The sequence below is a fragment of the Coregonus clupeaformis genome, chromosome 18 (genome assembly GCF_020615455.1).
Source record: "Coregonus clupeaformis isolate EN_2021a chromosome 18, ASM2061545v1, whole genome shotgun sequence".
NCBI lineage: Eukaryota > Metazoa > Chordata > Actinopteri > Salmoniformes > Salmonidae > Coregonus > Coregonus clupeaformis.
The window spans coordinates 20,743,020-20,765,999 of NC_059209.1; the positions used below are offsets into that span (position 1 = coordinate 20,743,020).

The following is a 22,980-nucleotide window of genomic DNA, read 5'->3' on the forward strand; positions in this document are numbered from 1 at the left end:
ATTTAAATTTGATAAAATGCGGGACAAAATTGTATGGTTGCGGACATGGGACAAAGGGACAAAATGCGGAACTGTCCCGCACAATCTGTGACCCTACAGTGTGTGTGGTCTAAAATGATCAAGGCATATTATATATATACTGTATCTTCCCTCTAACAGGCAACTTTATTAAAAGCAAGGCAAAAAAATAAACAGTAACGACACAAAACATGAAACAAGAAAATGCATCTGGAATGTTGAATAAATAAAAATACTCCCCCTCAAGACTCTTCCTGGAGCTGGCCACCCGGCCAAACTGAGCAATCGGGGGAGAAGGGCCTTGGTCAGGGAGGTGACCAAGAATCTGATGGTCACTTTGACAGAGCTCCAGAGTTCCTCCGTGGAGATGGGAGAATCTTCCAGAAGGACAACCATCTCTGCAGCACTCCACCAATCAGGCCTTTATGGTAGAGTGGCCAGATGGAAGCCACTCCTCAGTAAAAGGCACATGACAGCCCTTGTGGAGTTTGCCAAAAGGCACCTAAAGACTCTCAGACCATGAGAGACAAGATTCTCTGGTCTGATGAAACCAAGATTGAACTCTTTGGCCTGAATGCCAAGCATCACGTCTGGAGGAAACCTGGCACCATCCCTACGGTGAAGCATGGTGGCAGCATCATGCTGTGGGGATGTCTTTCAGCGGCAGGGACTTGGAGACCAGTCAGATCAATGGAAAGATGAACAGAGCAAAGTACAGAGAGATCCTTGATTAAAATCTGCTCCAGAGCGCTCAGGACCTCAGACTGGGGCGAAGGTTCAACTTCCAACAGGACAACGACCCTAAGCACACAGCCAAGACAACGCAGGAGGGCTTCGGGACAAGTCTCTGAATGTCCTTGAGTGGTCCAGCCAGAGCCCGGACTTGAACCAGATGGAACATCTCTGGAGAAAACTGAAAATAGCTGTGTAGTGATGCTCCCCATCCATATTTCCGTTTTTTTTTTTTAAATAAATTTTCAGGAAATTCTACAAACCTGTTTTCACTTTATCATTATGGGGTATTGTGTGTAGATTGATGAGGGGAAAAAACGATTTAATCAATTTTAGAATAAGGCTGTAACGTAACAAAATGCGAAAGAGTCAAGGGGTCTGAATACTTTCCGAATGCACTGTAGATAGATATATAGATAGATAGCATACCACCCTTGCCGTAAGAGTTGCCCATGTTGTACGAGGCCCCTCCTCGGTCATAATGAGGATGGGCTGTGGCTGAGTTCACTGCAATGTACTGAATCCAGTCCACCTATGAACATGAGGACACACATTATCACCATTTCTGAATGCACTGTATGTAGACATGTATATCTGTGTTGTGTTACTGTCTGGGATCTAGTTCAGGAGGGGCCAGTTTGGTCCACAGACGGTCCCAGAAGGCAGACTGCAGGGCTGGGTCCTTGAGCCAGTCTAGGTAGGTCCTGGTCTTGACCGAGGGGGGATGTTCCCTGGGAAGACCAGGATGAGGTTGTCCCTGTGCTCTACCAGCAGACCGAGGGTGGCCAGTCGCAGCTCCAGTGAGCCCCAGTTACTGCGCAGGTAATGACGACTCACCACACACAGGGTGTGGCGGCTGCCGTAGAGGTTGTCTGTGATATTGTCCACAATGTTCTTCCCCAGCTGGAAGTTCCTGCTATGCAGACAGAGATGCAGGAAGGGAGGCCCCTCTGCTCCAGGCCCGGCAGCAGCTGCTCCAGCACCCAGCACTCATCTCTACCACTGTACGACACAAAGGCTTCTGTACCTTCTTCCCCAGTCAGCCACGAATGATATGGAAGCATGCCAGCAGGTAGTCCTCAGCCAGCTGATGGAGCAGGCCCAGAGAGGTGAAGATGAACAGGACAAAGCCCACATCCAGGGAACAGTTGGCCTCTGAGTACCTGGTGAAGTTATGGATGCCGTTCTCATCTTTGCAGGTCAGATCAGCCTTATTGGTGTGCCAGATAATGACCTGGATATGCCTCTGACCCTGGCCCAGGTGTCCATCCAGGTGTCTTCACATCTGCAGTGCAGACGAGGTCTGTAAAACAACAGATAACTCAGGCTGGTCAGGGACTCTGGGAAGTCCTTCAACACACTGAAATCCTCTTTGACTTTGATTGACAGCTGCCTGAGGGAGTGCAGGTCTCTGCTCAGCTCCTCCTCCAGAGGTTCAGGTTCTCCAGCCTGGTCAGGTTGCGGAACATGATGGCCAGCCTTGATTGCAGGATGAGGTCCACCCATTTCAGCTTAAGATACCTCAGCTGCACAAGTGTATTCAGGTCAGTCATGTCTACAAACTCTGCTAGAGCATAGACTGGAAGTCAAAATACTCCAGGGAGGGGAACTACTTTGCAGCGAAGTGAGATCCACACAGGAGGTGCTCCGCTATTGCTGTGAGGCTGACGACGGACTTGAAGAATGGCTTCCCACAATAACTTGGGTGAATTTTGGCCCATTCCTCCTGACAGAGCTGGTGTAACTGAGTCAGGTTTGTAGGCCTCCTTGCTCGCACACGCTTTTTCAGTTCTGCCCACAAATCATCTATAGGATTGAGGTCAGGGCTTTGTGATGGCCACTCTAATACCTTGACTTTGTTGTCCTTAAGCCATTTTGCCACAACTTTGGAAGTATGGTTGGGGTCATTGTCCAATCGGAAGACCCATTTGCGACCAAGCTTTAACTTCCTGACTGATGTCTTGAGATGTTGCTTCAATATATCCACATAACTTTCCTTCCTCATGATGCCATCTATTTTGTGAAGTGCACCAGTCCCTCCTGCAGCAAAGCACCCCCACAGCATGATGCTGGCACCCCCATGCTTCACGGTTGGGATGGTGTTCTTTGGCTTGCAAGCGTCCCCCTTTTTCCTCCAAACATAACGATGGTAATTATGGCCAAACAGTTATATTTTTGTTTCATCAGACCAGAGGACATTTCTCCAAAAAGTACGATCTTTGTCCCCATGTGCAGTTGCAAACCGTAGTCTGGTTTTTTTATGGCGGTTTTGGAGCAGTGGCTTCTTCCTTGCTGAGTGGCCTTTCAGGTTATGTCGATATAGGACTCGTTTTACTGTGGATATAGTTACTTTTGTACATGTTTCCTCCAGCATCTTCACAAGGTCCTTTGCTGTTGTTCTAGGATTGATTTGCACTTTTCGCACCAAAGTACGTTCATCTCTAGGAGACAGAACGTGTCTCCTTCCTGAGCGGTATGATGGCTGCGTGGTCCCATGGTGTTTATACTTGCGTACTATTGTTTGTACAGATGAACGTGGTACCTTCAGGCGTTTGGAAATTTCTCCCAAGGATGAACCAGACTTGTGGAGGTCTACAATTTTTTTTCTGAGGTCTTGGCTGATTTCTTTTGATTTTCCCAGGGTGTCAAACAAAGAGGCACTGAGTTTGAAGGTAGGCCTTGAAATACATCCACAGGTACACCTCCAATTGACTCAAATGATGTCAATTAGCCTACCAGAAGCTTCTAAAGCCATGACATCATTTTCTGGAATTTTCCAAGCTGTTTAAAGGCACAGTCAACTTAGTGTATGTAAACTTCTGACCCACTGGAATTGTGATACAGTGAATTATAAGTTAAATAATCTGTCTGTAAACAATTGTTGGAAAAATTACTTGTGTCATGCACAAAGTATATGTCCTAACCGACTTGCCAAAACTATAGTTTGTTAACAAGAAATTTGTGGAGTGGTTGAAAAACGAGTTTTAATGACTCCAACCTAAGTGTATGTAAACTTCCGATTTCAACTGTATATGAACTTGTCTGATTGATTTTTTTAATACAATCTCACAAACAGATTCAAAATAAAAGTTTTTCTTGTTGTACCCAAAATGACGCAGTCTGCTGATACCAGACTGCAGAAGCTGTGTCTGTAGCTCATCGTTGTCAGGCAAAGAAAGAGATGAGATGTTTTCAAAGCATTTGAATGCTCCTTTTTCTAAACAGTGTGCTTTAGGCAAGTAAAGAAATCTTGAAGACAATAGAAATAAGGAAGCTCAAGAACAGCTCTGTTGGTGTCTCAAAATGACTGTCCCATCTGAATTAAAGTCTAGGGTCGTCAATGACTTTGACATATTGACTATCCTACATAGCAAATCAGAGCGCTCCTGTGTACATGTGTTGACTGTGAGTTTCTTCAGAAGAGGGATCCCTCCCAATGCATCCAGTACCATCACAGAAAGCCTGTAGTTCGCAATGGACAATTCCTCAAGATTAATCAGGTCACTGAATGTGTTAGATAGAAGTGAGGAATTGTAACACTGTGACACACAGAAAATATAGTCTCTTTACATGGGACAGCCCCTTGAAGGTTCCAGGCAGAATCGTGGGCAGACAGCCTCATGTGTGAATGGTCTCAGTGGTGGAAAATCAAGAGAGCTCTCCAGACTGCATCACAGATCCACTCCTGATCTTGAAACAGAGAGCCTGGTAGTTTGATGGAACAATAGAAAAGTTGAGTTTGAGATTGCATACATCCTAGCAAACGGCAGTTAGGTTGCTGTGAGGGCAGGAACTGCTGTGAATGGACAACCAGTAGTGGATTGTCTTGTCATAGAGGACACATGTATTACTCAACCAACCCCAGGAGCTGATGATCCAAACCACCAATAGTCCAAATTGAACCGAGACCAGCCTTCTGGTCTGCTGGAATGATGTCTTGGTCGTTATGTAGTTTGTTTAAGGGAATTACTTTTAGCATCCAGTTTCTTATCTAGTTGATCTCATCCAGTGTAGGTTGATTAACAAATCTGTCCAATGGGATTGATGTTTGATAATCAGAATTCTCCTCTATCCAATTGGATGAGGCGTTGTTGCGATTGCGTGTCCAATGGAATGAAGACCTGGAGTTCTTCCACTGCTGTGTCTGCTAACTGAGTTGTAGCTGTGTGCATCTCCTCTTGATCTTTTTACTATAGATGGCTTTTGCATCTCTGCAATCTCTTCCTGGTCTATTTCTTATTAACTCTTAGATACTTTTATAAAGGCTGTAGGTTACAGATGAGATTATTCTTAACATCTGTTTCTCACTACCTCGTAGATTCTACATAAGAGGTAGTGGTTAGCACTGTCTTTTTTTTTTCTGAGTTTGAGTCTTTATTAAAGGGCAATTCCACCACTTTTCAACACCATTTTCATTATCTCCAGCACAATACCAATGTCTACATATGTGAAAATGGCGCATTTATAATTTTTTGTAGAAAATAACATTTTGTTAAAAGGTTCAACCCAACTCTGATGTGAAAATAAACAGCATAGACCGGCATAGGCTGGTGACCAGCCTTTGTTGTGTTTTCACTGGTGACCAGCCTTTGTTGTGTTTTCACTGGTGACCAGCCTTTGTTGTGTTTACGCTGGCAGATTGGATTAGTTTAGAAAAATGTATGCTATTTATCTTTGTGTAACATAAGATAAATTAATTGATTAATTCATCAATCAATGTACATGCAAAAACACAGATATTGAAACAAACTATTCTAAAATTCAAACTGCAATAGAGCATGCTGGGAAATATGATAATGATGGGTGTGGTTTTGCAGACCAGCTTGACCAGCTAGACCATGCTGGACCAGCATACACTCTCCAGATAATTGAAGGGTTCTTTGTCAAGGGTGAGGGTGATATGTGTAACCATTTTTGGGGGGCATATCCGGAAGGGTTCTTTACTGCTGTGATGGTTGTGAAGAACCATCCTGGGCTGGTTTCCCGATAGCGATGGAACATAGGCTGATAGCGATGGAACATAGGCTTACGAGTTTTAACGATGTATCTTTCCTTCAATGGCCGAAGATGTAACATGCGTTTCCCAAAACATCACTCAGAGAGAACGTTTGCTAAGTGCGTCGTTGAGGCTTGTGCCGATACTGATAGGATCGAAAGAAAGGCAGCGCTGCTCTCAGATCAGCGTTCTCCCTTTCAAATTTCACCTTAACATTAGAATTATTCCACAATACTGACGACGGACCAGCTCCTAGAGAGATATTATCACCTATGGCTACAAATATTGAGGTGGCTTATTCTAATGCTTACCCTATAATAATGCACTAAATCAAGAATGTTACACATTTACAGACAGTAGCGTACAAATAGCTAGATAAAATTAAATTGAATGAACATGTCATTGAAATATATAGATCTATGTAGCCTATACTGTATTTATCTTTTAATACAGTTATCTCGGTTTTCATTTGAAGTGTCTTTATATCCTTCACTCTCCTGAGTGGCGCAGTGGTCTAAGGCACTGCATCGCAGTGCTAACTGTGCCACTAGAGATCCTGGTTTGAATCCAGGCTCTGTCGCAGCCGGCCGCGACCGGCAGACTCATGGGCGGCGCACAATTGGCCCAGCGTCGTCCAGGGTAGGGGAGGGAATGGCCGGCAGGGATGTAGCTCAGTTGATAGAGCATGGCGTTTGCAACGCCAGGGTTGTGGGTTCATTCCCACGGGGGGGGCAGTATATAAAAGAAAAATGTATTCACTAACTGTAAGTCGCTCTGGATAAGAGCGTCTGCTAAATGACTAAAATGTTGTTAGTAACAATTGCAAAGAAATTGGCAACTTTGCATTTGTAGTCACATTAGTTCTGAAGTTATCGGTGGTTACAGAAAGACAGATAATCGTCTTGATTTTGTGTTTAGCAGAGATCTTCTGTGTATAAAGTGACGCAGAAGGGCAAAAAAACATCTAACGACGCACTTAGCTGTTCGAAGAGTTTTCAAGAGCAACTTTAGAAACAATGGTTTTGAGAAACAGCTCAGAGACTTAATGACGCTCCTACGAAGGTTCTAACGATGAAGATGCTTTAAGATGCTTTGGTTAACCGGGCCCAGTTCTTTCCCTCTCCAACATATTTTCATTTTATGCAATGAAATGCTACACTAGTTACAAGTTCCTGTAATTTTACTGTACACTGTTGCAGTGAAAGGAAGGTAAACAACAGCTCAATTAAGGTGTTATTGCTGTAGAAAGACAGTATACAGCTGAATGCTGTTTACTTGAGACCATACCTCTCCTGGGATTTGAACTCACAACTTCTTGGTTGCTAATGACCTGAATTACCTTCTACACCACCAGGTCTGTGAGCATGACAGAGATTGGCTACAGATTTATTGGCAAGAATACATTTCTGCACTTTGCTAAAAGTTGCCCAGAATCAAGTCAATAATTGTCCGATTATCTGACAACACCAACGTAAAAATGGGAGTGCTCAGGGACAATTGATGTAAAGTGTGGATAAATGCTTTGGGGATTTGAACTTGCATGCATTAAGTGCATTAATGTTTCAGCAGTGCCACCAGCTATATCTTTATTACCAAGAACATATGTCCACAAACTCTCAAAATTAATGTACGGTTAGGGTACAGTGTTGTTCCCTGGGGTACAAAAAAGGTCAAATTACAAATAAGGTACCTTCAGAGGTACACATAGATAGTCACATGGTACTGGTCGGTTCCTTTTAGGGAACATGTGGGATAATCTAGTATAACGGTACATTTTTCTAACCAATATTTTGAATATAAGGTGCAATCATTACCGCGCTTTGAAATGTAGGTGGGGGCAATGTACCGGTGGGGCTCATAAGCACATTTGGGGGCATGATACAATATACAGTACCAGTCAAAAGTTTGGACACAACTACTCATTCAAGGGTTTTTCTTTATTTGTACTATTTTCTACATTGTAGAATAATAGTGAAGACATCAAAACTATGAAATAACACATATGGAATCATGTAGTAACCAAATGAGTGTTAAACAAATTGTCACGCCCTGACTCTGGGGACTCTTATTTGTTGAGTCAGGGTGTGATTTTCTATGTTGTGTAGTTCTATGTTTTCTATCTAGTATGTCTAGATCTATGTTTGGCCGGGTGTGTTTCCCAATCAGAGGCAGCTGTCGCTCGTTGTCTCTGATTGGGGAGCATACTTAGGCAGCCTATTGGCAATTAGGTGTTGTGGGATCTTGTTCCGTGTGAGGTTTGTTATGTGGTATCTTTGGATGTCACGTTTCGTTGGTTTATTGTTTTGTCGTTGTTTATTAAGTTTAAAATAAACATGTATGCATATCACGCTGCGCCTTGGTCCGTCCCGTCTATGAACGAACATGACACAAATAAAAATATATGTTATATTTGAGATTCTTCATAGTAGCCACCCGTTGCCCTGATGACAGCTTTACACACTCTTTGCATTCTCTCAACCAGCTTCATGAGGAATGCTTTTCCAACAGTCTTGAAGGAGTTCCCTCATATGGTGAGCACTTGTTGGCTGCTTTTCCTTCACTCTGTGGTCCAACTCATCCCAAACCATCTCAGTTGGGTTGAGGTCGGGTCATTGTGGATGCCAAGTCATCTGATGCAGCACTCCATCACTCTCCTTCTTGGTAAAATAGCCCTTACACAGCCTGGAGGTGTGTTGGGTCAGTGTCCTGTTGAAAAACAAATGATAGTCCCACTAAGCCCAACCAGATGGGATGGCATATCGCTGCAGAATGCTGTGGTAGTCATGCTGGTTAAGTGTGCCTTGAATTCTAAATAAATCACAGACAGTGTTACCAGCAAAGCACCCCCACACCATAACACCTCCTCCTCCATGCTTCACGGTGGGAACTACACATGCAGAGATAATCCGTTCACCCACACTGCGTCTCACAAAGACATGGCGGTTGGAACCAAAAATCTCAAATTTGGACTCCAGACCAAAGGACAAATTTCCACCGGTCTAATGTCTATTGCTCGTGTTTCTTGTCCCAAGCAAGTCTCTTCTTATTGGTGTCCTTTAGTAGTGGTTTCTTTTCAGCAATTCGACCATGAAGGCCTGATTCACACAGTCTCCTCTGAACAGTTGATGTTGAGATGTGTCTGTTGCTTGAATTCTGTGAAGCATTTATTTGGCTGCAATTTCTGAGGCTGGTAACTCTACTGAATTTATCCTCTGCAGCAGAGGTAACTCTGGGTCTTCCATTCCTGTGGCGGTCCTCATGAGAGCCAGTTTCATAATAGCGGTTGATGGTTTGAAGAGATGGCCCCCTAACCAATTGTGCTATTATGTGTGTTTTTCGCGTTATTTGTAATTGTTTCTGTACACATTGTTTCTGCTACTGTCTCTTATGACCAAAAAGAGCTTCTGGATATCAGAACAGCGTTTACTCACCTCGTATTCGACCCCAAAAAATTATTCAACGAGTCGGATGCGAAGGATATTCTACAGACACCCGACAAGGCTCAAATATCCGTCATTCGCATGAGAAAGAGACGGAGATATCGTGGACGTAGGTCGGGGTGCCTTGTAAGGATCCGACGGCGAGTAATCTGCTTCTTCCATCAGTCCTATTAGCTAATGTACAATCATTGGAAAACAAAATGGACGACCTAAGATCAAGGATATCCTACTAACGAGACATTAAAAACTGTAATATCTTATGTTTCACCGAGTCGTGGCTTAACGATGACATGGATATCATACAGCTGGCGGGATATATGCTCCATCGGCAGGATCGAAATGGCTGACTCTGTATATTTGTAAACAACAGCTGGTGCACGAAATCTAATACTAAGGAAGTCTTGATGTTTTGCTCGCCTGAGGTAGAGTATCTCATGATAAGTTGTAGATCACACTATTTACCAAGAGAGTTTTCTCTATATTTTTCGTAGCTGTCTATTTACCACCAAAAACCGATGCTGGCGCTAAGATTGCACTCAATGAGCTGTATAAGGCCATAAGAAAACAAGAAAACGCTCATCCAGAGGCAGCGCTCCTAGTGGCCGGGGACTTTAATGCAGGGAAACTTAAATCCGTTCTACCAAATTTCTACCAGCATGTTAAATAGAAGCAAAAACTAAAGCAGGAAGCACCAGTGACTCGGTTAATAAGGAAATGGTCAGATGACGCAGATGCTAAGCTACAGGACTGTTTTGCTAGCACAGACTGGAATATGTTCCGGGATTCTTCAGATGGCATTGAGGAGTACACCATATCAGTCACTGGCTTCATCAATAAGTGCATCGATGACATCGTCCCCACAGTGACTGTACGTACATACCCCAACCAGAAGCCATGGATTACAGGCAACATCTGCACTGAGCTAAAGAGTAGAGCTGCCGCTTTCAAGGAGCGGGACTCTAACCCGGAAGCTTATAAGAAATCCCGCTATGCCCTCCGACGAACCATCAAACAGGCAAATAGTCAATACAGGACTAAGATCGAATCGTAATACACCGGCTCCAATGCTCGTCGGATGTGGCAGGGCTTGCAAACTATTACAGACTACAAAAGGAAGCACAGCCGCGAGCTGCCCAGTGACACGAGTCTACCAGACAAGCTAAATCACTTCTATGCTCGCTTCGAGGCAAGCAACACTGAAGCATGCATGAGAGCATCAGCTGTTCCGGATGTGATCGCGCTCTCCATAGCCGATGTGAGTAAGACTTTCAAGCAGGTCAACATTCACAAGGCGGCAGGGCCAGACGGATTACCAGGACATGTACTCCGAGCATGCGCTAACCAATTGGCAAGTGTCTTCACTGACATTTTCAACATGTCCCTGACTGAGTCTCTAATACCAACATATTTCAAGCAGACCACCATAGTCTCTGTGCCCAAGAACATTAAGATAACCTGCATAAATTACTACCGACCCGTAGAACTCACATCTGTAGCCATGAAGTGCATTGAAAGGCTTGTCATGGCTCACATCAACACCATTATCCCAGAAACCCTAGACCCACTCCAATTTGCATACCTCCCCAACAGATCCACAGATGATGCAATCTCTATTGCACTCCACACTGCACTTTCCCACCTGGACAAGAGGAACAGCTACATGAGAATGCTATTCATTGACTACAGCTCAGCATTCAACACCATGGTGCTCTTTAAGCTCATCACTAAGCTAAGGACCCTGGAACTAAACACATCCCTCTGCAACTGGATCCTGGACTTCCTGACGGGCTGCCCCCAGGTGGTAAGGGTAGGTAACAACACATCTGCCACGCTGATCCTCAACATGGGGGCCCCTCAGGGGTGCGTGCTCAGTTCCCTCCTGTACTCCCTGTTCACCCATGACTGCATGGCCAGTCACGATTCCAACAACATCATTATGTTTGCCAACGACAGAACAGTGGTAGGCCTGATCACCGACAATGATGAGACAGCCTATAGGGAGGAGGTCAGAAACCTGGCCGTGTGGTGCCAGGATAACAACCTCTACCTCAACGTGATGAAGACAAAGGAGATGATTGTGGACTACAGGGAAAAAAAAGAGGACTGAGCACACCCTATTTCTCATCGACGGGGCTGTAGTGGAACAGGATGAGAGCTTCAAGTTCCTTGGTGTCCACATCACCAACAAACTATCATGGTCCAAACACACCAAGACAATCAAGAAGAGGGCACGACAAAGCCTATTCCCCATCAGGAGACTGAAAAGATTTGGCATGGGTCCTCAGATCCTCAAAAAGTTCTACAGCTGCACCATCGAGAGCATCCTGACTGGTTGCATCACGCCTTGTATGGCAACTGCTCGGCCTCCGACCGCAAGGCACTACAGAGGGTAGTGCATATGGCCTAGTTGTCACGGTTTCTGCCGAGGCTGCTCCTTCTCCTTGATCGGGCAGGCTTCGGCGGTCGTCGTCCCCGGAGTACTAGCTGCCACCGTTCGTTGTTTCTGTGTTTGTTTGGTTTGGTCTGTTTTGGTACACCTGTTTCTCATTTTGTCTTGATTATGTGTCCTTTAAGTTCTCGTTGTTTCTGTCTTGTGGTTGTGTGTAGTTGTTCCGTGTCAGCAGGTGTTGCCAGTCAGTTTGTGCTCTATTCTAGATAGAGAGTCCGCACTGTTGTGCGTGTGTTGTTATTTTTATGCTGAGTGCGTTATTTTTCTTGTGCCTCCGGCTCTGTTTGTAGCCGTTCATTCTGTGGACTTTATTAAAGTATTTTTGGACTTGCATCTGCATCCTGCATTTGATTCCCACACCACACCTACGCCCGCTTCTGACAGAACTACACACCTTTCCAATGTGTATTAGGGTACCAGCCGGCTCTGGCACCCTGGCATCAGAGCCAGATCGAGGCCCCTGCGGTGGATGAGTGGGTGCGGCGCTCGGAGGAGACGTGGAACGCTGCTCACGTACATCTGCACCGGGCCATCCGTCGACACAAGGCGAGCGCCGATCTCCACCGCAGTGAGGGACCGGTGTACGCACCGGGAGATCGAGTCTGGCTCTCGACCAGAAACCTGCCCCTCCGCCTGCCCTGCCAGAAGCTGGGTTGGCGGTTTGTGGGGCCTTTTAAAGTCCTGAGGAGGTTGAACGAGGTGTGTTACAGATTACAACTTCCTATTGATTATAAGAATATTAACCCCTCGTTCCATGTGTCTCTCCTCAGGCCGGTGGTAGCTAGTCCACTCCAGGACTGTGAGATAGCAGAGACTCCTCCGCCCCGCTGGACATCGAGGGGGCTCCGGCGTACACAGTTCGGTCCATCCTGGATTCGAGACGCCGGATGGGGGGTCTCCAATATCTCGTGGAGTGGGAGGGGTACAGTCCGGAGGAGCGGTGCTGGGTGCCGAGGAGAGATATCTTAGACCCGTCCCTTCTGACTGAGTTCCATCGTGGTCATCCCACGCGCCCTGCTCCGCGTCCTCCTGGTCGTCCCCGAGGCCGGGGTCGGCGCGCGGCACCGGGGGGGTACTGTCACGGTTTCTGCCGAGGCTGCTCCTTCTCCTTGTTCGGGCAGGCTTCGGCGGTCGTCGTCCCCGGAGTACTAGCTGCCACCGTTCGTTGTTTCTGTGTTTGTTTGGTTTGGTCTGTTTTGGTACACCTGTTTCTCATTTTGTCTTGATTATGTGTCCTTTAAGTTCTCGTTGTTTCTGTCTTGTGGTTGTGTGTAGTTGTTCCGTGTCAGCAGGTGTTGCCAGTCAGTTTGTGCTCTATTCTAGATAGAGAGTCCGCACTGTTGTGCGTGTGTTGTTATTTTTACGCTGAGTGCGTTATTTTTCTTGTGCCTCCGGCTCTGTTTGTAGCCGTTCATTCTGTGGACTTTATTAAAGTATTTTTGGACTTGCATCTGCATCCTGCATTTGATTCCCACACCACACCTACGCCCGCTTCTGACACTAGTACATCACTGGGGCCAAGCTACCTGCCATCCAGGACCTTTATACCAGGCGGTGTCAGAGGAAGGACCTAAAAATTGTTAAAGACTCCAGCCACCCTAATCATAGACTGTTCTCTCTGTTACCGCATGGCAAGCGGTACCGGAGTGCCAAGTCTTGGTCCAAAAGGCTTCTTAACAGCTTCTACCCCCAAGCTATAAGTCTCCTGAACAGCTAATCATGGCTACCCGGACTATTTGCATTGTCCCCCCCTACCCCACCCCACCCACCCCCTCTTTTACGCTGCTGCTACTATTATTATCGATGCATAGTCACTTTAACTCTACCCACATGTACATAATACCTCAATTACCTTGACTAACCGGTGCCCCCGCACATTGACTCTGTACTGGTAGCCCCTGTATATAGCCTCACTACTGTTATTTTATTTTACTGCTGCTCTTTAATAAAAAAAAAATTACTTATCTATTTTTTACTTAACACTTATTTTTTTAAAACTGCATTGTTGGTTAAGGGCTTGTAGTAAGCATTTCACTGTAAGGTGTACTCCTGTTGTATTCGGTGCATGTGGCAAATCACATTTTATTTTATGTTTTGCTAATGCAGTTGAAGAAACTTTCAAAGTTCTTGAAATTTTCCATATTGGCTGACCTTCATGTCTTAAAGTAATGATGGATTTTCGTTTCTCTTTGCTTATTTGAGGTGTCTTGCCATAATATGGACTTGGTCTTTTACCAAATAGGGCTATCTTCTGTATACCACCCCTACCTTGTCACAACAGAACTGATTGGCTGAAACGCATTAAGAAGGAAAGAAATTCCACAAATTAACTTTTAAGAAGGCACACCTGTTAATTGAAATGCATTCCAGGTGACTACCTCATGCAGCTGGTTGAGAGAATGCCAAGAGTGTGCAAAGCTGTCATCAAGGCAAAGGTGGCTACTTTGAGGAAACTCAAATATAAAATATATTTTGATTTGTTTAACACTTTTTTGGTTACTACATGATTCCTATGTGTTATTTCATAGTTTAATGTCTTCACTACTATTGTACAATGTAGAAAATAGTAAAAAATAAAGAAAAACCCTTGAATGAGTAGGTGTGTCCAAACGTTTGACTGGTACTGTATGTGTATTTGTGCCAACCGTCAGTGGAAGTGTTGTACCAGTTTAAGTGGTTGATGGTTATGTTGTCAAAGGTTGAGCACCTTTTTTTAACACTGTCAGTTCTGCAATATTTGTATGAACATTTGACATTAATGAGCTGCACTACAGTAACTTAATGGAAGTTAGTTGCCTGGAAGTTGCTGTGAATTTTGTATTACCTAATTGGCAACCAGTAAGTTATTGTAAAATTCAAAGTAACTTAACAGGCAGTAACTGCTTGTAACTAGTGATGGGAAACCAAGGCTTTCTGAAGGTTTCAGCGCTTTCACCAAATTGTGCCGAAAAATGGTTAATTACTCTGAGCTTCATTATCTGTTCAGAATGCACATTAGAGATATCTGCTGGTCAGCAATAAATAGCAGCGTGTGATTATCAGAGACATTTTATTTTTCTACACTGCTTTCATCCAAACTCTGTGGTGCAGTGGTAAGTCATTGGCTTTAATGGCATATAATCAGTAGGAATACTAGGTGTGCATCATGCTTCCCTTTTTTCCCTTCAAGTTTACTATTTTTCAAAAACGGAATCAATGGCATTTAGGATGCTTAAGACAGAAGCTTATACTATACTAAATACAAAAAGCTATTTGAACAACAGTGCAGAAAGTGTGGTTTCACATAAAACAATTTTCAAAGTAGTGTGCCTTCAACAGGATTTGACCTCATACGCTCACATCCCTGAATGTTCCATAATTCCCTACTCTACCTGATAAGCTACTGATCAAGTGAAACTTTCCTGTCCAAAATCCTAACTATATTTGTAAGTACGGTGTCCAGTAGAGGTTGTTGTTTGAAAGCAGCTTGGAATTTAAGAAAGCACCGGAACCACAGCAAAATCAGTAGGATCTCGCATTTAGTAACACACGGTTTGAAAAAGTGATGATCAAGCAAAGCTTCGGACATCATTGATGATCTACTTCTGATGAAGTGATACACACATTGGCACACTGCTTCGAAGTTAGCTGCTTAGCGATTTCGACGCATGCCTCGGATCTCCGGTATCAAACGTAACCTCACTACTAGTAACTCACTGGCAACTGTAGCTCAGCTGGTAGAGCACGGCGCTTGTAACGCCAAGGTAGTGGGTTCGATCCACGGGACCACCCATACACTAAAAAATAAATGTATGCACGCATGACTGTAAGTCGCTTTGGATAAAAGCTTCTGCTAAATGGCATATTATTATTAACTAGCTGCCAGTAACTTACTGCCAGCTTAACTGGCAACATAACTGGCGTCCAGATGTCAGTAGGTTATTGTAAAATGCACAGTAACTTACTTGCAACTAGCTGCCAGAAGCTCACTACCTTCACTGAACTTTTGTAAATACAAAAAAGCTTTATACGTTAGTTGGCAACTACTAAACATTCTTTGTGGTGAGCACATTTGGGACCCAGCCTCACCTGGCCTCAACCTCTTGGTTGGCAGCAAAGTGATCTTCCTGCCACACAATCAGGTCAGTGAGCCACATTAAGTTACTATGAAAAGTACAATAACTATTTGCAGCAAGCTCACAGTGTTATTGAAAATTAGACATGAACTTCCTAGTGACCAACTGTTATTAAGTTACTTTAAAATGCACAGTCACCAGTGCAGCTCTTGATTGGCACAAGCTCTTACAAAGATTGTAGAACAGGGAGTGGACAAATTAAGTACTCAACCTTCATCAACGATAAAACCACTTTAACTGGTAGAATACTTCCACTAACGGTTGGCACAAATACAACATATTTTAGACCCCCAAATATGCTAATGACCCCGCCAGCCCATTGCCCCCACCTACATTTCAAAGTGCAGTGAAAGTAAGGTAAACAACAGCAATAATTTTTCAACATTAACACCTTAATTCAACTGCAAAAATACTGTATTTTTACTGCAACTCAGTAGCTGGTAACTTACTGTCAAATTACAAGTAATTTTTAATAGTGTGTGCCATAAGCACATCTGAAGTATCCTATAAGTACAACTGTAAAACCTGTTATTGGTTCTACCTTGAACCAGAGGGTTCTTCATGAGACAGTTCTAAATGGAACAAAACAATGTTCCCCTACAAGGACAAATTAAAGGGTTCTATGTGTCACCCAAAAGGGTTCCCCCGTAGGGACAAATGACAGAATTCTGTAACCAGAGGGTTCTTCATGACAGGGTTCTACGTAGTGCCTAAAAGGTATCCCCTACAGCAGGGATCATCAACTAGATTCAGCCACGGGCCTATTTTTTCTTGAGCGAATGGTCCAATAATTTGGAGACTGCAAATTGACCGCAAGAAGCCCAATATATAGTGTTTGACAAACACATAATCATTTCAAATCTTGCTTACATTTGTATACAATCACGTGTCTCTCTATTATGTGTGGGAATACTTGGTAACAGATTTCTTAAATTAAAATCACTTGGAGGTGATTTCCAGGTGTTTTTACAGTTGATCATTACCAACAATGAAAATAAAAAAATAAAAGTGTTTATGTATTATTTGGTGGGCCAAATAAAACAACCCGCGGGCCAAATTCGGTCCATGGGCCGCCAGTTGGGGAACGCTGCCCTACAGGGACAAAACAAAGACAAAACTCACTCATAAAAGGCTGGTCACCAGCAAAAACACAGTGAAGACTGGTCACCAGCAAAAACACAGCAAAGACTGGTCACCAGCAAAAACACAACGAAGGCTGGTCAACAGCAAAAACACAACGAAGGCTGGTCACCAGCAAAAACACAACGAAGGCTGGTCACCAGAGAAAACACAACGAAGGCTGGTCACCAGAGAAAACACAACGAAGGCTGGTCACCAGAGAAAACACAACGAAGGCTGGTAACCAGCGAAACACAATGAAGACTGGTCTGCCATCATAACCAGCTAGACCATGCTGGTCAGTCAGCAGAACCAGTTAGACCATGCTGGTCAGACCAGCTTGACCAGATAGGCCATGCTGGTCAGACCAGCTTGACCAGCATCCGACCACACTAACCAGCATAGACTAGCATGGACCAGCATGGACCAGATTGAAATTTATGCTGGTCTATGCTGTTTTTTCCAGCAGGGCATGACATCATCAAAAGTTAAAACATTTAAAAAACAGTGACTTTCAAACACTATGAGATTCTTGGTGACCTGGGGAGCAAGAAAATACCCTCCCTCTGGCTAAAAACTTGCTGTAGGTTTAAAATCCTACCCTTTACTTTGAATCCTACCCTGTGATGTCACAGATTTAAAAAAATATTTTTAACCACAGATCATAGAATTGCTCTGTAACATGCCTCCGGGTCATTTATTTTATAAAATCAATAACTGGTGCAACATAAACATAACATAAAATCCCTGTGATGTGTATAAATACAGACAGGAGTACTCTGTTCCCTCCGTGAGGAGTGCTGTCTGCTTAGACCCTCCGTAGCCCCTATGAGCCTGAGGTGTCTGCGATTCCCCCCTGTGCCCTGTGGCTGATTCTTCCCTGTATCCTGTGACCTTCGATCCCCCAGTGGTCTTTGGGATGACCTCACCTTGGCTGGGGTGTCGCCATGTCTGCCACTGTGTCAGATATGCCATGTTTCTCTGGCCCGTCCCTGTGGCTTACTGCATCCACACACTGATGAAGCAGCACAGCTCACCCCTCTCTTAGACTCCGCCCTCTCCGTGGCCGCCCCGGGCGGTGCTGTCACTTTCCATCATGCCGTGCTCCAATAGTGGGAGCACTGCGTTGCTGAGGAAGCCCTCTCTGGTTGTACGCTTCAGCCTTAACTCTATCACTATACGTTTGTCTTTACTCTTTTCTACAGAGGAAAACAGGCATACAGTTCTGGCAAAACAAACATTTTCTAAAAAGTGGATGTAACTGCACCATCAGGGGCATATTTCAGAAAATTCATTACATGGGTTATTGTTAGATGATTACTAATGAACTTGCAACATGAAAACTTTTTCATGCCCAGATCTCTAACACTGTCTCTATCTCTTTCCCCCATTCATCTTCCTGCACTGAGGGCTAGTCTGCGTGAAAACAACAATGTATAGTCATTTACATGTAAACCCCCGTATAGTCAATATGTAAGAGCACTGCAAAGCACAAAAGCAAATTGATACATTTACTTCTCACTCCCATGGGAAAACCCCAGCTGTTTCAAATCAATTATGGTAAATTTGCCATCCGTCTATCCATCCATCCATGCAGCCACGCATCCATCCGTCTGCCCATGTGCCTCTCCATTCATCCCTTTATCCATACTTCCATCCATCCATTCAACCATATGCACTATGTGATCCTGTGTGTAGTAGGGAACCCGTCCTCCTGTCCTCTCTCCTCTCTCCTCTCTCCTCTCTCCTGTCTCCTGTCTCCTGTCTCCTGTCTCCTTGCCCTGGAGTCAGAGTAGTATAGACCATCTATATTTCATACAGCATTTTGCAAACAACAGATGAATAAAATATGCCGTAAAAATGGGCATAACCCCAACATCAGAATATCACCATGGCCTATTTTTCAGGTTTTTTGAATGGCGAGGTGTGTGTGTGTGTGTATGTGTGTGTGTGAGAGTGAATGTGTGTTTTCGGTGTCACTGGGCTGGTGTTGTGTCTCTGTTTGTGTGTTTGTGTGTGTGGTTGTGTGTGTGTGTGTGCGTGAGAGAGAGACAGACACTGATATGCTCCACTGCCAGCTATCTCTGCTGTCGTCTAACATTATTACTTCCATAAAGAGGTAGTTATATAATTTGTCCTTCCATTAAAGGAAAAGAATACGCCACCATAACAAAAGAGAGACGTAATTACCAGCATGAATAGCACTTCCTATTTTCCTACTGAGAGAGAGGGAAGGAGAGAATGGGAAAGACAGAACGAGAGAGGCTGATTGAGAAAGAGCATGTGGGAGAGAGATAGAGAGATGGATGAGGCAGAGGATACGTGAAAAGGAGGAAGAGAAGAGCAAGAGGAGTAAGAGATGGTGTGTAGAGAGAGAACCCCTCTCTACCTTTGTGTACGTGTGTTTGTGTGCGTGTGTGTGTACATTTGCATCACTGTATTTCCTGCCAGGTCACCCGAGATACAAGTCAGTATTCGACATCCATCCATGTCTGAGGATGTCGGGAGATGACGGGGACATCGGCCACTAGGGGCAACAGTGAGCGCTACTTTCAAGTAGGTTTCGGTTTTGACAGGGCGTGGCGGATGGCTGTAAGCATCTGCCTCTGGTGTCAAAGGTTGCATGTTCGAATCCAGCGATGGAAAGTTGTTTTTGCGATTTTTGTTTTAAGCCTATCCCTAACCCTAACCTTAAAAATTCTGAGTTAACGCCTAAACTTAACCTTAAACACTTCGTGTAGGAAGCATGGCTGTCAATCATTGACAGAGGGAGATAAAAAAAAGGCAAGGCCATGTTCATTAGTACACACCGTATAAAAATGGTGTTCAATGGAAAATGAAAAGGAGCGTTTCTTATTGGACAAGTTCAGATCATACTGCTTTGGACCGCTTTCTTTCCGTTTCCTGCCTAGTGGACATAGCCCATGTGGGGGGAGAGAAAGAGACAGACACATCCTGCATATCCTGCGTGCACTGTGTTCCACCACCATTACGTTTCGTTAATGTTACCATTACGTTTCGTTAATGTTACCATTATGTTTCGTTAATGTTGCGTTCACTCTCTCTGGGCCTATTGTCTCCCTCCAACCCTTTCAACTCTCATAGATGGAAAACACAAACCATTAAACATTAAGCATCACTTTTCAATTATTAATTCTGAGTGGCATATGTTAAATATCTTGTTGAAAGCGTATATTTTATTTGTTTTGTACACATATCATCCGCGGGCATACGCCTTGAGGGGAATTCTATGGTCCCGGAGGGGGGATGAGGTAAGCAGGTTTGGGTGTGCTTGTAGGGGCATATAGGTGAGGAAAATGGCAAAAAGGACATAGCAGTTATCTCCCACCTACCTGTACCTGTATACTGAAGCACTGTAAGTACACAGCAAATCAAATCAAAGCCTTCTCTTCAGTTTGTATCTCAATTCAAGCACCTTGGTTGTAGAGCAAGATAGCATCCGTGTTCCTTTCCCTTCTCAAAGAGTTTACAAAGATAAAATTGAAGTCGGAAGTTTACATACACCTTAGCCAAATACATTTAAACTCAGTTTTTCACAATTCCTGACATTTAATACTAGTAAAAATCCCCTGTCTTAGGTCAGTTAGGATCACCACTTTATTTTAAGAATGTGAAATGTCAGAATAATAGTAGAGAGAATGATTTATTTCAGCTTTTTTTCTTTCATCACATTCCCAGTGGGTCAGAAGTTTACTTACACTCAATTAGTATTTGGTAGCATTGCCTTTAAATTGTTTAACTTGGGTCAAACATTTTGGGTAGCCTTCCACAAGCTTCCCACATTAAGTTGGGTGAATTTTGGCCCATTACTCCTGACAGAGCTGATGTAACTGAGTCAGGTTTGTAGGCCTTGCTTGCACACGCTTTTTCAGTTCTGCCCACACATTTTCTATAGGATTGAGGTCAAGGCTTTGTAATGGCCACTCCAATACCTTGACTTTGTTGTCCCTAAGCCATTTTGCCACAACTTTGGAAGTATGCTTGGGGTCATTGTCCATTTGGAAGAACCATTTGCGACCAAGCTTTAACTTCCTGACTGATGTCTTGAGATGTTCCTTCAATATATCCACATAATTTTCCTTCCTCATAATGCCATCTATTTTGTGAAGTGCACCAGTCCCTCCTGCAGCAAAGCACCCCCACAGCATGATGCTGCCACCCCTGTGCTTCACGGTTGGGATGGTGTTCTTCGGCTTGCAAGCATTCCCCTTTTTCCTCCAAACATAACGATGGTCATTATGGCCAAACAGTTCTATTTTTGTTTCATCAGACCAGAGGACATTTCTCCAAAAAGCACGATCTTTGTTCCCATTTGCAGTTGCAAACCAGTCTGGCTTTTTTATGGCGGTTTTGGAGCAGTGGCTTCTTCCTTGCTGAGCGGCCTTTCAGGTTATGTCGATATAGGACTCGTTTTACTGTGAATATAGATACTTTTGTACCTGTTTCCTCCAGCATCTTCACAAGGTCCTTTGCTGTTGTTCTGGGATTGATTTGCACTTTTTGCACCAAAGTACGTTCATCTCTAGGAGACAGAGCGCGTCTCCTTCCTGAGCGGTATGACGGCTGTGGGGTCCCATGGTGTTTATACTTGCGTACTATTGTTTGTGCAGATGAACGTGGTACCTTCAGGCGTTTGGAAATTGCTCCCAAGGATGAACCAGACTTGTGGAGGTCTACAATTCTTTTTCTGAGGTCTTGGCTGATTTCTTTTGATTTTCCCATGATGTCAAGCAAAGAGGCACTGAGTTTGAAGGTAGGCCTTGAAATACATCCACAGGTACACCTCCAATTGACTCAAATGATGTCAATTAGCCTATCTTCAAACTCAGTGCCTCTTTGCTTGACATCATGGGAAAATCAATAGCTTATCAGAAGCTTCTAAAGCCATGACATCATTTTCCGGAATTTTCCAAGCTGTTTAAAGGCACAGTCAACTTCTGACCCACTGGAATTGTGATACAGTGAATTATAAGTGAAATAATCTGTCTGTAAACAATTGTTGGAAAAATACTTGTCATGCACAAAGTAGATGTCCTAACCGACTTGCCAAAACTATAGTTTGTTAACAAGAAATGTGTGGAGTGGTTGAAAAACAAGTTTTAATGACTCCAACCTAAGTGTATGTAAACTTCCGACTTCAACTGTAGATCCATTATCATTTCCACATTACTTTTTTTCCTTCCTCTATTTGAAGGTTAACTGAATAGTGTGGCTGTGTGCTGGGTGTTAGAGTGGCTTGTTAGCACTGTATAATACCACTGGCTTTTTATCTCTAACTAACGTGGGGAAAAAACATTTATTAGCTTTAGCTGGAGCAGACTAACGGCGCATTGCAAATGTGGAATTACAGATTTTATATAAACAGCCTATGTGGAGTCTCAGAGAGGAGGAAGGAGGTGCCTCTCACTCGAACACATATCATGATTATCATGTTGGCAGGATCTGAAAGATTAGACACATCAATAGTTGATGACTCTCTACAGAGTTGCACTCAATTCCCACATCTATAAATTACTAAATAAGGACATTTACATCACAGCGCCACAGCAAACTTTTCTCTCTTCTCACTCTTTTTTTCAACAATGTCCATCTGACCCTAATGAGATAACACAATGCGGAAAAAAATGAACAGAGAAAGAAAGAGGCAGAGAGGAATAGAAAGAAGATGTACCAATTTTTGTTGTTTTGAGTCAGGGAGAAAGAGAGAGAGAGAAAGAAAGAAGACGCGGGAAAGACGTGAGCACCTAAAAAGAAAAGCATCATTAATAGATGCGGCCCGCCGATACACATGAATAATGCAACTTTTATATTCAAGAAAATTACAAACACAACCCATTGGGAGAGAATGGAGGGAATCATTACCCGCAAACTAGAACCTTTGTAAAATGCAGCAAACTTTTAATAATTAATCCGCATAAACAAATAACACATGAATAAAGAACACTTAAAAAGCCACCCAAGCCACAGGAGTTGCGCAAACTTCCCATGAAACTTTTAGCATCTGGAGAGAGAGGGTAAAAGAGCAGTATTCAAATGAAGACAGTTTGCTAAGTTTGCTCATAATTGTTCCACTTAAGCAGTTTGCTGCTG

General features: G+C 43.8%; 2 pseudogenes; both read right to left on the minus strand.

The window, feature by feature from the left end:
• Nucleotides 1-1,354: 1,354 nt before the first annotated feature.
• On the minus strand, nucleotides 1,355-3,910 carry LOC121550727 (annotated as a pseudogene).
• A 115-nt stretch (nucleotides 3,911-4,025) lies between these two features.
• LOC121550728 lies at nucleotides 4,026-17,818 on the minus strand (annotated as a pseudogene).
• Between the last annotated feature and the right edge of the window lie 5,162 nt (nucleotides 17,819-22,980).